Raw genomic sequence first — 17,737 nt, 5'->3', positions numbered from 1 at the left:
CAATTCACTGAGAAATCATGTGGTTGTGTAAATACTCAGAAGGAATCTTATTGTGACCAGTGATTATAGCTTCTTCCAGAATATCTAGGCCAGGATGCATTCTGCAAGGAAAGAGCCTGCTACAATAGCCATAAACGTTTGTTTTATAAAAATAACATAATTGCCAACTTATCCCAAAGAGAATTAAATGTGAAAGAATTTCAGTATGTTGGAAGTTTATGTACCAGATGTTTGACTTACCATAAGAATACTTAGAGAGCCAAGCCTGGGAAACGTCCTTTTACTTTGTCCGCTATCTCTCTGGCCACGTCATTCTTTGTTTGCTTTTCCCTAACACAGAAGGGTTTGGAGAAATAATCTGACATTCCCAGGTTGAGTGCTTTCTTGTGTATAAAAATTCAAGAAAAAAGTATGTATGTTTATAACCATTAAATAGTTCACGAGCGTATGTTCTTGGGAATTAAGCTGTTCCAAAAAAAATCAGCACCATTTCCTAGAATTTTGCATCTCTACCCTCAGCTGCTTCATGTTCTTTCACTTTCATTCCCCAGCACGTGAAACACCACAGCAGGAGCCCCTCCTCTTTTTCACAGGACATTCCGTTCTCCCCACCAGCCCTAACCTGTTTGCAACTTGGCATGCAGGGAGAACAGGACTCTTTGCATAGTATTACCCCCTGGGACGGTATAAGTTTCAGCTTTTCATGAAGCAAAGCTTCTGGCCCAACAGCTCTTGGATATTGAGACAATTGGGGAGAAGTAGCAACTCCTTTTACTTCGGGGAATGTAGCCTTTGGCATAGAAGGAGGAAGCTGTCTTGGCATCTGTCACCAGAGCCACTGGGTATTTTGGAAAAAGTCCATTTCTTTCTTCCTCTTGTTAGATCCTGAAACAAGGGGCCATAGTACCAGTTGGGAATATAGAGATTGGGAAGGGAGGCGAAGGCTGGGAAGGACTCAAATAAGCTTCCAAAGAAAGTCTACACCTCTGGCGTAGCTAAGCAAACAAAATGCATGTTGGGAAAGCAAAATCATCTGAAAACAACCTGAGTTCAGGGATATATGGGGAAAGCAGAATAAAAAATAATGCTTCCTTTTTATTTAAAATGGAAAACTTCATTGCTGGGTTGGAAAAGTAGTACTTCTAGCTTGAGCTTTGAATTTAGACCTGAATTGGGAGGAATATTGACTGTTAGTGCGTAAGGACAGGTTGGCATTTAAACTTTAGTTTCTGAACTTGTAAAATGAGAATGCTAGTTCATTTTTGCTTTTTGAAAAAAAAGTTTTATTTGTAATTGTGGCAAAACACATATAACTTGGAATTTACTGTCTTAACTGGAGTCCAATTCAATGTCATTAAGGACATTCATGTGGTTGATCATCTGTCTTTAGCACTCTTCATTTGATACAAGTGAAATTCTGCACCCATCGAAAGCCTACAACTCATTTCTGTGCCTTTGGGCAGCCATCATTATTTTCTCTTTTTGAATTTGACTACTCTTGGTATCTTGTATAATAAGTAGAGTCATACAGAGTCTGTCCTTTTGTGACTGGTTTGTTTTACTTAGTGTGTGATCGCCAAGGTTCATCTGTGTTGTAGCATGTGCCGGAATTCCCTTTATTTTTAAGACAGAATCACTCCATTGTATGTAAAATACCACAATGTGTTTATCCATCAATGGGCACTTGAGTTGCTTCCACTTTTTGATTATTATAAATAATGCTGCCATGAACATGTGTGCAAAAATATCTTTTTGAAGACTGTGTATTACTTTGCTAGGGCTTCTATAGCAGAGTGCCCCAGATAGTGCTTAATTGATGGAAATTCCATAGGCTGGAAGTCTGAGATCCAAGTGGTATCAGGGTTAGTTTCTTCTAAGGTCTTTTGTCTTGGCTTGTGGATGGCCATCTTTTCTGTGTATCTTCAAGTGGCCTCTCACTGTGTGTATATGTGTGTCCATGTTTTTTCTGCTGATAAGGATGCCAGCAGTCTTAGATTAGGCCCCATTCTCATGACCATATTTTAACTTAACCATCTTTTTAAAGACGTATCTCCAAATAAAATGATATTTTTGACATCCTGGGAGTTAGAACTTTAACATATGAATTTTATGGGAACACATTTTGGCCTGTAACATTCTGTTTTCAATTATTTTGGTTATATCTCTGGGACTGGAATTACTAGATCATATGACAATCCAACTTTAAAATTTTTAGAAAATAGTTTATTTTTATAGGATGGTTATGAGCTGTAAATGCATGTAAGGGGCTTAGTGTAAGGTTGACCTCAGAAAATATTTCAATTAAATATGTAGACTGTAAAATTAACTAGTCTGATCCCTGGACTTTTAAGCAAAGAAACTGAGTCCAGGAAAGTTAAGTGACTTAAGTCTCCAAGATTCTAATTACATCAGACTGAGGAAATAAACTGGGTCCTTGTGATAACAGGAGTCTTTATGGAATCACATACCACTTCTATCCAATCTGTAGACTGTTCTGTTATTTGCTACTGTTTTCTGGCTTTTGTGTCATCTGACTTTGTTTTTCTTTTCTCTTTACTTTTAGATTAACTTTTTTTTTAATCTTAGAACATGTATAAAGTCACACAAAAATGTGGTATAGATAGCACAGAGAGTTCCCTAGTGTTTTTCATCCCATTTCTCCTAATGTGAACATCTGATAAAACCATGATGCTTTTGTTAAAGCTATGCAGTAAACACTGGTGTGTCATGATTGGCCAGAGTTCAGGCTTTATTTGCATTTCACCAGTTTTCCATCTTAGTATCCAATCCATGGTAGCACATTGCATTTAGTCAACATACATTTTTTTCTCCTTTGATCCGTGGCAATTTTGAAGTCTTCCATTAATTTTCACAATCTTTACAATTGTGAAGAACACTCATCAAGTATTTTGTAGAAGATTCCTTGGCTTAGCTCATTTGGGCTACCGTAGCAGAATTTGAAAGTGTCAGTGACTTACATATACAAACATTTATTTCTCACAGTCCCGGAGACCGGAAAATTCAACATCAAAATGTCAGCAAGCCTGGTGAGGATCCCAGGCCTGATGAAGAACTACCATACTCTGCAGATGGCTGTCCTCTTGTTGTATAATCTCATGACTGGCAGAGAGAGGATCTGCCTGGTATCTCTCTCTATTTTTTTTTTTTTTTTTTGCATACAGGCAGAGTGGACAGTGAGAGAGAGAGAGAGAAAGAGAGAAAGGTCTTCCTTTTGCCATTGGTTCACCCTCCAATGGCTGCCGCGGCTGGCGCGCTGCGGCCAGCACACCATGCTGATCCGAAGGCAGGAGCCAGGTGCTTCTCCTGGTCTCCCATGGGGTGCAGGGCAAACACTTGGGCCATCCTCCACTGCACTCCCGGGACACAGCAGAGAGCTGGCCTGGAAGAGGGGCAACTGGGACAGAATCCGACGCCCCGACCAGGACTGGAACCTGGTGTGCTGGCGCCGCAAGGCAGAGGATTAGCCTATTGAGCTGTGGTGCCGGCCTGGTATCTCTTTTTATAAGCGTGCTAATCCCATTTCTGAAGATTCTAACCTTATGGCCTTATTACCAAAAGATCTGACTTTCTAATACTGTCAGATGTGGGAAGGTAGGATTTCAATAGATGAGTATGAATCCATTAAAGGGGGCATATTCAGTCCATAGAATCTCTTTTAGTTCCATTTAATATTTTTCTCATGAAATATTTTTCTTATAATCAGAATGCATTGTGAGTTTAAGAGAACACTGTAAGAGAGGTGACATGTCTTTCCCATAATATTATATTGGGAAGTATGTGATATCAGTATGATTTATTTCTGGCGGTGTTTAGTTTAATCACTTGGTCCACTAATGCACTAAGTCCAGCTCACATTCAAGGAAAGGGAGAATTAAGCTATAATCAGTAATCTTTTAACCAATTTCACCTCTACCTAACAAATTCTTTTGTCTTGGATTCTAGACAGCACAACCACTGGTTGGACCACCTATTTTCTTTTTTTTTTTTAAGATTTATTTTATTTATTTGAAAGAGTTATATAGAGAGGTAGAGACAGAGAGAGAGGTTCCGCTGGTTCACTCCCCAGATGGCTGCAATGGCCGGAGCTACGCTGATCAGAAGCCAGGAGCCAGGAGCTTCTTCCGGGCCTCCCACATGGGTGCAGGAGCCCAGGGATTTGGGCCATCTTCTGCTATCCCAGGCCATAGCAAAGAGCTGGATCCGAAGAGGAGCTGCTGGGACTAGAACCGGCGCCCATATGCGATGCCAGTGCTTCAGGCCAAGACTTTAAACCACTGCACCACAATGCAGGCTCCTGGACCACATCTTTTCTAATAGCTTCCTGCTTATTTTCTATACACTTTCCTCCTTCTCTTTTTACAGATCAACTCCCTAAAACAGCCTATCCACATGACCCAAACTGAAAAAGTTTACGAAAGTTTGCAGTAGAATAGCTTTCTCTTCCAGAATCTTGGCAACTAATATTAGTTTCTAATGTATTTTTTCAATGGTGTTTTATGCATATACAAGCAAATAAGTGCATTTTTAATACAAATGAGAATATATAGTCTTTTGTATCTTCATTATTTCACTTCATATATTTTGGAGAACTTCCCATCTTAATATGTAAGAAACTGCCATAGTCTCTTGTTCAGCTATGTAGAATTCCATTGTGTGAATTCCTAGAATTCATCTGACCAATCCCCTGTTGTTGAACAGTTGATGATATAGACACTACTGTGTTGAGAAAACTTGCGCACATGTCATTTTGCATGAGTGTGAATTGTATCTATAGGATATATTCCTAGTGGTAGAATTTCTAGGACAAAAGGACTGTGTAGTTAATATGACAAGCTTAGTCAAACTGCCCTTCAAATAATTTTAAATGAGGGCAAATTACTATATCAGAGCAGCCTTATTTTAGTTGGTGATGATGGTATGAGGGCTTGGCACAAGCTGAGGCAAAATCAGAGGGTATCCCCCGTCCCCAGATCAGGAACAAGACAAGGATGTTCGTTCTTTCCACTTACATTCAATATTATACTGCCAGGGCCTATCCAATGCCAGGGCAGTAAAGCAAGGAAGTGAAATAAACAGCATCCATGTTGGGAAGGAAGAGAAAGGAAAACAATTTCTACTTGTAAGTGGTATGTACAGAATATTCTGAGGAATCACTAATAACTTATTCAAATGAATAAGCAAGTTCAGCTAGGTTACAGGATACAATATCAGTATATAAAATCAATTATCCTTATGGGCTAGTAATGATCAATCTGAAAATGAAATTTGGAAAAAAATTTCTTTATAATAACACCAAAAAGAATTAAATACTTGAGAATAAATTTAACAAAATAAAAGCGAATCTTATACTCTGAAAGCTATACTCCTTTTTACAAAATGATTAATTCATTTATTTAAAAGTCAGACTTACAGAAAGAGAGAGAGAAACAGAGATCTTCTATCTGTTGGTTCACTTCCCAGATGGTTACTGTGGGGAGCAACTGGGAGCAACTCGGACTAGACTAAGTTACTGGAATTAAGACTTATTCTATGCATCTGCTTTCCCACAATATGGCGCTGAGAAGGGAAACAGCTTCTACACAGCTGCCTCCAGTTCAACCAATAAACTGTGGGACCTGCTCCTGATTGGAGGAGAGCAGCGTACTCGGCGTGTGGGTAGCAGAGTTGGGATTGGTGGAAGAGGACTATAAAGGAGGAGAGAGACGGCATGCACCAGGAACATCTAAGGGGAACATCTAAGGGGAACACCTGTGCAGCCCCCGAGAGAGCCGGCCGGCGGTGTGCCGCTCCCCCGCGGAAGTGGGGAATGTGGCAGGGGGAACCGCCCTTCCACGGAGGTGGAAGGGTCAGCAGCCAACCCGGGAAGAACCAGCAGCAAACCCGGGAAGGGCCGAGCAGACAAAAGAACAACACAGGGTCCTGTGTCGTTCCTCCGTGAAGAGGGGGAGCGACAGTTACAAAGGCCAAGGCTGGGCCAGAAGCTAGGAGCCAGAAGATTCTTCCAGGACTCCTATGAGTGACAGGGTCCCAGATACTTGGGCCATTTTCTGCCACTATCAGGAAGCTGGATTGGATGTGGAGCAGGTTGGGCATGAACTAGAACCCATATGGGATGCTGGTGTTGCAGGTAGTGGCTTTACCCACTACACCACAACACCAGCCCTGGGAGCTGAACTCTTCAAAGAAATTAGAGAAGACCTTAAAAAGTGGAAAGGCACACCATGTTCATGGATCAGAAAACTTAATATCGTCAGGATGATGATAGTCCCCAAATTGACCTAAAGATGAATTGCATTTCTCATCAGAATTTCTGTGGCTAATCCTAAAATTCACAAGGTAATTCAAGGAATACAGAGTAGCCAAAACAGGTTAGAAAAAACAGCAAATATGAAGGAATCACATTTCCTGATTTCAAAACTTACTACAAAGCTACAGTGACTAAGACAGTGTGATACTGACATAAGGATAGACATCTATTAGTGGGATAGGACTGAGAGTCCAGGAATAGCTTCTCACACTTATAGTTAGTTGATTTTCAGCAAAAGAGCCAGGGGAATTCAGTGGGGGAAGGGATAGTCTTTTTTAGCAAATGCTGTTGGGACAACTGGATATACGAATGCGAAGAGTGAATTTGGATGCCCTACCTCACACCACATACAAAAATTACTTCAAAATAAATAAAATATCTGAATGTAGAAGCCAAAACTACAAAATTCTTATGTGAAAGCATAGCTGTCAACTTCATGGCCTCAGGCGAGTCAGTGGTTTCTCAGATAACACAGTCAATCCCCAAGAAACTGATAAAAGGATAAATTGGATTTCATCAAAGTTAAAAACTTTTGTGTGTCAAAAGATACATCAAAAAGCTGAAAAGGCAGCTGGAAGAATGGGAGGAAATATTTATAAATCATATACCTGATAAAGGACTTGTATCTAGAATAAAGAACTTTAACAATTTAAAAATAAATAACAAGATACCCAAATTAATAAATAAGAGAAGGGTTTAAACAGAAACATTACCCGAGAAGATATACAAGCAGCCAATAAAAACAAGGCATTAATTTCAACATCATTAACTATCAGGGAAGAGCAAGTCAAAACCCCACGAGATATAATTGACATCTACTAGTATGACTACTATAGCAAAATTAAAAAAATAATAATAATAGCAAGTGTTAGCCAGGATGTGGAGAAATTGGAATCCTATCCAAATTTTGTGGGAATGTAAACAGGCATAATTGTTTTGAGAAACAGTTTAACAGTTTCATGAAAGATTAAACAGAGTTCTTGTTGAACCCAGAAATTTTACCCTTAGGTATATACCAAAGAAAATGAAATATACATATACATATATACATATATATATATCTGTAAAATGTTGTGCTGTACATGAATGCACATAGCAGCAAGATTCATGATAGTCAAAAAGTGAAAACATTACAAATGTCCATCAACTGATGAATGGGCATTATTAGTGATAGAAAGGAGAAGGACTGATACAGGCTATGTTCTGGAGGAACCTTGAAACATTCTTCTAAGTGACATGAGCCAGTCATAAAAACATACATAATGAGGCTGGAGCCGCGGCTCACTAGGCTAATCCTCCACCTTGTGGCGTCAGCACACCGGGTTCTAGTCCCAGTCGGGGCGCCAGATTCTGTCCCGGTTGCCCCTCTTCCAGGCCAGCTCTCTGCTGTGGCCCGGGAGTGCAGTGGAGGATGGCCCAAGTACTTGGGCCCTGCACCCCAGGGGAGACCAGGAAAAGCACCTGGCTCCTGGCTCCTGCCATCGGATCAGCGAGGTGCACCGGCCGCAGCGTGCCGGCCGCGGCAGCCATTGGAGGGTGAACCAACGGCAAAGGAAGACCTTTCTCTCTGTCTCTCTCTCTCACTGTCCACTCTGTCTGTCAAAAAATAAAAAAACATACATAATGATTGATTCCATTATACAAAGTGTCTAGAATTGACAAATCTAGAGAGAATGTAAGTTGATTCGTGGTTTCCTAGGGCTAGTGGGAGTGGAGGTGATGGAGATAAATGGATGGGGAGTGACTTTTAGTGAGTGTGGTATTTGTTTTGTGGGTGATGAAAATGTTCTAAAATTGACTGTGATGGGCACTGTATTACACACTTTTAAATAGGTCATTTGTATGATAAATAGGTGAGTAGATGAAATTACATTTCAGCAGCTATTAATAAGAATTGTAGTGCAAAGATAATATCATGAATCATATTTTAGACTGTGGGGTGTGTAACTCGGAGATTGTGGATTGAAATTCTTTAGTAGAATACCTTTCAAGATTTTTAGGAAAGTAAAGAAATCACGTACTTACATGTGACCGTTGAGATGTGTGCACAGTTCTTGAACTGGGAACCGCTTCTGAGTCATTTGTTTCCAGGTTTTATGATGAGGAACTTTGGGAAGGAGGAGGCTTTTAGAAATCAAGAAGTTTCAGGTCATGTCTGCTTTTCAGCCTTGCATAGTTTGCTTGCCTGTTCGAATTTTCTCTCATGTTTCTCGCAGGACATTGACTACTTTCTCGGAAGCTTGTACACTATACAAGTGCTGGGTAAAATTTCTTTTGAAAGTACAGAAACTCCAGCCGGCGCCGCGGCTCACTAGGCTAATCCTGCACCTAGCGGCGCCAGCACACCGGGTTCTAGTCCCAGTCGGGGCGCCGGATTCTGTCCCGGTTGCCCCTCTTCCAGGCCAGCTCTCTGCTATGGCCCGGGAGTGCAGTGGAGGATGGCCCAAGCCCTTGTGCCCTGCACCCCATGGGAGACCAGGAGAAGCACCTGGCTCCTGCCTTCAGATCAGCGCGGTGCGCCGGCCGCGGTGGCCATTGGAGGGTGAACCAACGGCAAAGGAGGACCTTTCTCTCTCTCTCTCTCTCTCACTGTCCACTCTGCCTGTCAAAAAAAAAAAAAAAAAAAAAAAAAAAAAAAAGTGCAGAAACTCCAATTCTACTGTTTCTTGGTTTTGTGTTTCATAGGACCCCAGGGAAAATCTTGGCAGAACACCCAGTTATACATCAATAATGAGTGCCTCTCTCAACTTCCCTCCCATTAGATCGTCTCTCTTTCCTCCGAGGCTTCATCACTCCACTGCATTTTCAGAAACACAGTGCTTTGGGGGTTACTGCCCCGTCATGTCTGTGCACCTCTCTGCCCTCTTGTGACCCTTGACCCCTCCAGCTTCTTTTCTTGCCTTGACAGTGAGTAACAACAAATATATAGAAACTAAGCATCCAAATATTCCTTAGATCATTATTTTTCCTGGTATACTATGCTCTCTTATTTTTCAGTTAATTTTCTATGGATTCTCTTATTTTCATTTATATGAACTTTGAAAAACATTTAAAAATATTATTTATTTGAGAGCCAGGTGTGTGTATGCACACACACACACACACACACACTGAGAGAGAGAACACTATAGATAGAGATCTCCCATCTACTGGTTCACTCCTCAAATCCCTGCAAGGGACAGGACTGGACAGAGGCCGAAGTTGGAAGCTGGAAACTCAGTATGGGCTTCTGGGTTGGTGGCATGAACCCAATTATTTGAGGCATCACCATTGCTTCCCAGGGTCTGTATTCTCAGGAAGTTGCAGTCAGGAGCTAGAGGCGGACACCAAACCCACGAACTCCAACAATGTATCTTATTTTATTTTTTATTTATTTTTATTTTTTTATTTTTTATTTTTTGACAAGCAGGGTGGATAGTGAGAGAGAGAGAGAGAGAGAGACAGAGAGAAAGGTCTTCCTTTTGCCGTTGGTTCACCCTCCAATGGCCGCCACGGCTGGCGCGCTGCGGCTGGCGCACCGCGCTGATCCGAAGGCAGGAGCCAGGTGCTTCTCCTGGTCTCCCATGGGGTGCAGGGCCCAAGCACTTGGGCCATCCTCCACTGCACTCCCGGGCCACAGCAGAGAGCTGGCCTGGAAGAGGGGCAACCGGGACAGAATCCGGCGCCCCGACTGGGACTAGAACCCGGTGTGCCGGCACTGCTAGGTGGAGGATTAGCCTAGTGAGCCATGGCACTGGCCCAGCAATGTATCTTAACCACTAGGCCCAACACTCACCCAATTTATGTGAACTTTTTAAAAAAAAAAATTACTTATTTATTCAAAAGGTAGAGTGACAGAGAGAGGGAAAGACAGAGAGAGAGATCTTCCATCCACTGGTTCATTCTCCAAATGCCTGCAAAAGCCAGGGTTAGGCCTGGCAGAAGCCAGGAGGCAATAACTCCAACTGGGTTTCCCGTGTGGGTGGCAGGGACCCAAGTATCTGGGTCATCATCTGCTGCTTTCCCAGGTGCATTAGTAGGAAGCTGTAATGGAAGTGGAGCAGTGAGGCCTCCAACCAGCACCCTGGTATGAGATGTTGGCTTTGCAAGTGGTGGTTTAACCCTTTGCACTGCAACGCTGGCCCCTATTTAAATGTTTGATAAGGAGACTGAGATGACAGAATTGGGAGGCTTGTGCTACAATTAAGTCTAGAATGTATCACACTGAGAAACATTCTTCATATGATGGAAAAATGAGCTTGCCACATGGAGGAGAGCAGATTTTCTAAATTGTTTTCCCAGGCATTGTGCTAGAAGCTCAGCAACCACAAGTAGAAACATTCTGGTTACAGGGCTGGATTCAGTGAGTTATTTGGTATAAGACCTAGTTTGTTTATTTTTTTAGGCATGTAGAGAATGAGAGAAAATACTGTCCTTAGTCCTAAGAGAGAGAAATTCTTTCTACACAGAAAATGCCCCAAGAGAATCACTGACATATATTTAGTTTTGTGTATTCATTTTATTTTCATGCTTTGAATTCTGGCATGACATCAAATTTAAGATTCTCAGTGACCTTGACTGTTTAGTCTGGGACTGGTGAGTCCTTGACCAGGAAGGGAGAAGCGTCATTTGACATTGCCATCAGGATAGGGTGATCGATGACTCATGGATTCACTAAGAGCCCTTTTCTTTGATATAGTGAGGGAAACATCACCACACACAACACAAGCATCAGTTAGACACAGCATCTTGCACACAGGGACCACATCTACAGCTTTTCAAATAGTCCCTTGATTATTACCCCTCCTGCTAATGTAATTTATGTGAGGTAGAGAAAAAGATTCTCATTGTCATCATGAACCTTAGGAAAGGGCTGTTGGTTTCTAAACACACTGCAGAGGTATCTACAAGTAGAAAACTTTATGGACTGATATATAAACTTCTATAGGGCGCCTCTCGAATACGAGAACATTATTTAGTGAGAAAACTGGTTCATTGAACTAATGTTTTTCATTTAGCATCAGGGGAACTGAAATCCAGAAAGGTTATAATATCCTGGGCAAAAGTCATAGCAATATAGTTTTCTAGTTGAGTCTAGACCGCTGAACCGCCTAGATCATGTCACATCAGCTCCTGGTAAATAAACAGCTTTATAACTTGCATGTGTTATCTAGAGAAGCCTGGTCATATGAGCAGAAAGCCAGTACAGTGGATTTAATCCAGGACTTTTTCCTTTGGATCTCAGAATTTATATATAGCCCTGACACAGTTCAGCAACAATCCTTCCACAAGCTAGTGGAAATAGACTTGTGATGAAGAGCAGTTTTGGTTGAAGGACTAAATGCAATTATATTGTATGAGAAAACTGACTGCTCTTATCCATATAAGCTTTATCTGGACAGAGTCATTGAAATAATGGAGATAACACTCACCCCATTGCAATTGTAATGATCCATGGGAGAAGGAGGAGGAAGGGTGGGAGCAAGGGCAGGAGGGAGGTAGGGTGGGAAGAATCACTGTGTTCCTGAGTTTGTAATGCATGAAGTTTGTATTTCTTAAATAAAATTTTAAAAAATAAAAACATAATTCATTAAAATAATAATTTAAAAAAATAAAAAATTAATTAATTAAATAATGCATGTGCTTTACATGTAACAAGTACCCAATAAATTCAAATTGACATTATGATGTTTTTCTCATTAGTAGTCACTTGTTATTAAGAAAGTACCTCTTACCCACATATGCTCATAAAGCTTCATTTACCAAACATGTGTTTGTAAAGCTTCACTGTATATATTGCTTAGTCCTTTTAACTCTGCCAAGGAAGATATTGGTATTCTCATTTTAAAGATGAGATTTATCTATATTAGCTTCCCAAGTTCTCAAGTTAATGAATGGCTTTGGCACCTTCCCACTAGGCTTCTTTTTCCCAAATTATCACACACAATTTTCTTGAACACTTTTATAATATATATTTTTATTTTAAAAATTTTTTATTTTTAAGAGTTATTTACAGAGAGAGAAGGAGAGGCAGAGAGGGAGAGAGAGAGGTCTCCCATTCACTAATTCACTCTCCAATTGGCCGCAATGGCTGGAGCTGCGCCAATCCAAAGCCAGGAGCCAGGAGCTTCCTCCAAGTCTCCCACCCAGGTGCAGGGGCGCAAGGACTTGGGCCATCTTGTACTGTTTTCTTTTCTTCTTCTTCTTCTTCTTCTTCTTTTTTTTTTTTTTTTTTTTTTTTGACAGGCAGAGTGGACAGTGAGAGAGAGACAGAGAGAAAGGTCTTCCTTTGCCGTTGGTTCACCCTCCAATGGCCACCGCGGCCGGCATGCTGATCCGAAGGCAGAAGCCAGATGCTTCTCCTGGTCTACCATGGGTTGCAGGGCCCAAGCACTTGGGCCATCCTCCACTGCACTCCCTGGCCACAGCAGAGGGCTGGCCTGGAAGTGGGGCAACCGGGACAGAATCCGGCACCCCGACTGGGACTAGAACCCGGTGTGCTGGCGCCGCTAGGTGCAGGATTAGCCTGTTGAGCCACGGCGCTGGCTTGTACTGTTTTCTTAGGCCATAGCAGAGAGCTGTATTGCAGGTGGAGCAGCTGGGACTTGAACTGGCGCCCATATGGGATGCCGGCGCTGCAGATGGCCGCTTTATCTGCTATGCCATAGCATTGGCCCCATAATATGTATTTTTATTTAAATTATATTTAATGAATTTGAAAGGCAGTGATACAGAAAGAGAGAGAAAAAGAAATAGAGATCTCCCATCTGCTAATTCACAACCCAAACGCTTCCAACAGCCAGAGTTGGACCAGGCCAGATCCAAGAGCCAGGAATTCAATGTGGCTCTCTTGGAAACTTTCAAATCATCTGACTATCTATAGGTATGAGTGAGCACTTCCTTCAATATTTCGTACTGCCTCCAGTAATAAAGCTTGCAAGAATTTTCATCAATGACATTCAGCTGAAATTACTCTAATAAAAACTTCAAAAAATCTTATGAATTTAATGTATCTAGGGATCATTATAAATTGACTCCTTCTATTTTTGATTAGCCTTTGAAATCAGTTTGGACACTATATGGGTAAGAATGTGTATTAGACATCATCAAGCATATTTAAATCCATACATCTAATATTTCTGAGATCACATAGATAGATGGAACATTGTTTTGTGTAATAGGGAATTTTTATACTTTTTTCTCATGCTCAGGCTTGGATATTAACTGATTTACATATTTCAAGGTGACAGCTTGGAATGGTTTCACAGTTATTCCTCAAGACTAAGAGGACTCCACTTCCTTTCACACCCTGAGTTATGGCATTGCTTGAAGCAATATTTGTTAATTGTAACAATGATGGTTTATTCAGAAGTAAAACACAAAAGTTTAAGTTCAATAGAACTATGGGATTTTCCCTTTAAGGATTATGTGAAGATCTGAAATAGTATTGAAATATAAATACACTTGCATAAAGCAAACTACTTTGAAAAATAAGGGTTTTTTTTTTTTTTTGTAGATTAACATTCTCTTTAAAGGTAGTTTCCTTAAAACTATTTCTTAATCTTTGCCTTTTAATTGACTGTCATGGACCTCCAGCTGGAAGTGTACCGGTGAGAGATGCACTTAGGCAGGAATGTATAAAGGAAAACAAAAGTCAAGTGTCACTTTGCAAAACACGACTCTCGAAACTACCCCACTTCTCTGGAGACAAAGGTGGCTTGATGCTGCAGGAACAGCCACGAGGGGGAAGGATTAAAGTTTTTCAGGCTGTAGGATTTGAGTTATAGGGTAAATCATCTTGTCATATATTTAATATTGCTTTGGCCATTGTTTCTTTACCCTTTTGTTTCTTGGTGGTAGGGAACATGAAGAATTTCAGAATGTGCCATAGGCCTGGAGAAAGGGCTATATTTCTTCCTTATAACTTTTTCTCCCAGATGGCAGGGAGTTAGAAAAAACTGGAAGAAGGTCAGCATTTCTTCCTTTACTCCAGCAAAGAGGAGCAGAATTAGCAGGTGGTATTGAGACAGCTATGTCATCATTGAGGAAGAGGAAAGAATGTTCCTGCCTTATGAAAATGCAGAGATAGTAAGGAGCATAAAAATTAAAAACTTTGTATAATGTGAAAGGAAAAAAAGCGAATGTGCACATCTGGGGTGTGTGTGTGTATGTGTGTGTTTATAAAAGGGGCAATGCCCTCTTTTGAATAAAATAATAATTATTTAATAGAAAAGTGAGCAAATTACATGAACAGGAAGTTCACAAAAAGTGAACACAAGTTGTAGTAGACATACAGAAAAATTCAGCTTTGGTAAATATTTTTAAAGTGTAATTAAATAGTAGGATGACTATAGATAATGTTAGTGTACTGAGTATTTCTGTCCAAAAGAATCCTAGAAGATAGGATTTTGAATGTATTCACTCTAAAGAAATATTAAATATTTGAAGACATATCAGATATAATTACCCTGATTGTAATTAGGTCTGTAACTCTGCCTCTCAAGTAAATAAATAAATCTTAAAAGAGTTTAATATGGCTTACTAGGTTGTATAAAATCCAGCAGTTTAACATAAATTAAAAGTGAGATCACCTGCAAAGTAGTCTTTTTTTTTTAAAGGTTTATTTATGTATTTGAAAGTCAGAGTTACAGAGAGAGAAGAGAGGCAGAGAGAGGTCTTCCATCTACTGGTTCACTCCCCAAATGACTGTAATGGCCAGAGCTGCACCAATCAGAAGCCAGGAGCCAGAAGCTTCTTCTGGGTCTCCCATACTGGTGCAGGGGCCCAAGCACTTAGGCCATCTTGTACTGTTTTCTCAGGCCATAGCAGAGAGCTGGATTGGAAGAGGAGCAGCCAGGACTTGAACTGGCGTGCATATGGGATGCCGGCGCTGCAGGTGGAGGATTAACCTACTAAGCCATGGTGCCAGCCTCGAGTGGGCATTTTTTATTTCTTTCTTTTTTTGGGGGGGACAGGCAGAGTGGACAGTGAGAGAGAGACAGAGAGAAAGGTCTTCTTTTTCCGTTGGTTCACCCTCCAACGGCCGCTCTGGCAGCACACTGCGGCCGGCGCACCGCGCCAATCCGAAGCCAGGAGCCAGGTGCTTCTCCTGGTCTCCCATGGGGTGCAGGGCCCAAAAACCTGAGCCATCTTCCACTGCACTTCCGGGCCACAGCAGAGAGCTGGACTGGAAGAGGAGCATTCGGGACAGAATCCAGCACTCCGATCGGGACTAGAACCCGGGGTGCTGGCGCCACAGGTGGAGGATTAGCCTAGTGAGCCTCAACACACGAGTTTTGATGAACATTTAGGCCACAGCACCCCCCCCCCCCTTATTTTTTTTAAGAATTTATTTATTTGAGAGGCAGAGTTACAGACTTCTTCAATCTTCTGGTTCATTTTCCAAGTGGCTGTAACAGCTGATTCAAAGCCAGGAGCCGGGAACTTCTGCTGGGTGCAGGGGCCCAATCGTCCACTGCTTTCCCAGGCCATAGCAGAGAGCTGGACAGGAAGAGGAGCAGCTGGGGCACGAGCCTGTGTCCATATGGGATGCCGTGTGCCACAGGTAGAACTTAGCCTACTACACCATAGTGCCAGCCCCCTCATATATACAGTTTGAAGAGCATAATGATACTTCCCACCATACCTGCCCTCCCTCCCTCACTGCTACCCACTCCCCTCCTTCTTTTCTTATTTTTCCTTAACTTTTATAATGACATAGTTTCAGTTTTCCTTATAATCACAAGCTTAACTCTCCACTTAACAAAGAATTCAAGTAGTAATAAGTAGAAAAACCACTGTTCTTCAAGAGTATAGACAAGGGCTATAAACAATAATCAAATTTCAAGATGTTAATTTTGCACATAAACATTACTTTTTTATACTCTGTATATTATTTACCACAAATTAGGCAAAACATGATATTTGTTTTTGGGGGATTGGCTTATTTCACTAAGCATAATTGTCTCCAGTTTGATCAATCACTGTATTTGCAGCAAAACTGATACTCATGGATTTTTTTCTTTGTTTGCTTTTTTCTCTTTCTAAAAAGTTTTAGCTCCCATAAATAAATGAGAACGTGTAATATTTGCCATTCTGTGTCTGAGTTATTTCACTCAACATGATATCATCCAGTTCCAACCGTTTCGCTGCAAGTGATAAAATTTCACTTGTTTTTATAGCTGAGTAATATTCTATTATAACTATCACGTTTGTTTTATATGTTCATCTGATGTTGGACGCCTTGGTGGAGTCCATATTTTGCCTAATGTGAAGAGGGCTGCTATAAACATGAGGGAGTAGGTTATCTCTTTGATAACAGGAGTTCACGTCTTTTCAGTGTAGAGCCAGTAGTGAGACTGCTGGATCATATGGCAGTTCTGTGTCTAGTGTTTTAAAACATCTCCAGACTATTTTCACAGTGGCTGTACTAATTTACATTCACACCCATGGTGTATGAGTGAGTTCCCCTTTATCTACATCCTCACCAGGATTTGTTGCTGTCTTTTAGACGATAGCCATTCTGACAGCTTTTTTTTTTTCTTTCTCACAATCACTATGAATATTCTGAGTTTTTTGTGATCAGTGTGCATTTGGAAAAAAAATCAAACACATCCCTACAATTCTTTGCAACCTGTTGACATATTTTTATTTTAAAATGGTATTTTTGACAACCTTATGAATGCAGATCTTTTTGAAAGACTCACATGAAGCAATACCAAAAAATGAGGAAGGAGATGACTGCAGATGAGGGGGATTTACTGCTGAACCCCTGCCCACCTCAGCTCTAGTCTTGGCCTAGACCAGTTAGAGGGTGTTGACTGTGATTTGCTTTTAGGTTCTTTCAAGAGCTCATAGCTAGCACTGAATTGTTATTCATTAATTTTTATTTATTTGAAAGGCAGATAGAGACAGAGACAGGAAGAGAGATCTCCCATGTGCTAGTTCATTGCATAAATGACTGCTGTAACGAAGGTGTGGCCACTCTGAAGTCAGGGCCTTGAATGCAACCTAGTTCTTCCAGGTGGGTGGCAGGGAGCCGAGCACTTGAGCCATCACCTGCTCTCCCCCAGGATGGCATTAGCAGGGAGCTTAACTGGAACTTGAACCCAGGCACTCTGATGTTGGACATAGGCTCCCTAAACGGCTTCTTAACCTCTATACCAAACACCTGCCCCAGCACTGAATTGTTAACATGGCAAAACACACTTCATCGCCACCAGATCTTAAGAAACAATGTCCGTCACGTGAAGCTGTGAGAATTGAGTCTCCGTTCCTTGGAAATAGGACTATTTTCTAATTAGTTGATGGTGCAGCCCTGCGTACACTGGTGCATTCCCTTCGACAGGAAAGTGATTCTTCATCGATTCTTCATTCTCATCTGATTTTCCCAAACTGATTTGGCTTGGCTGCCTTCTCTCCTGCTGTCCT

General features: G+C 41.3%; 1 protein-coding gene across 2 annotated transcripts in view; it reads left to right on the top strand.

Annotated features, from left to right (window-relative positions):
* MAP2K6 (mitogen-activated protein kinase kinase 6) overlaps positions 1–17,737 on the top strand; it is a 139,392-nt gene that overhangs the window by 63,222 nt on the left and 58,433 nt on the right. The gene's annotated exons all lie outside the window — the stretch shown is intronic.

The sequence above is a fragment of the Oryctolagus cuniculus genome, chromosome 17 (assembly GCF_051225735.1).
Source record: "Oryctolagus cuniculus isolate XC-2025 breed Fujian yellow rabbit chromosome 17, ASM5122573v1, whole genome shotgun sequence".
In the NCBI taxonomy this organism is placed as follows: domain Eukaryota; kingdom Metazoa; phylum Chordata; class Mammalia; order Lagomorpha; family Leporidae; genus Oryctolagus; species Oryctolagus cuniculus.
The sequence above is the reverse complement of the archived record's forward strand: the minus strand, read 5'-3'. Positions and strand labels throughout refer to the sequence as shown.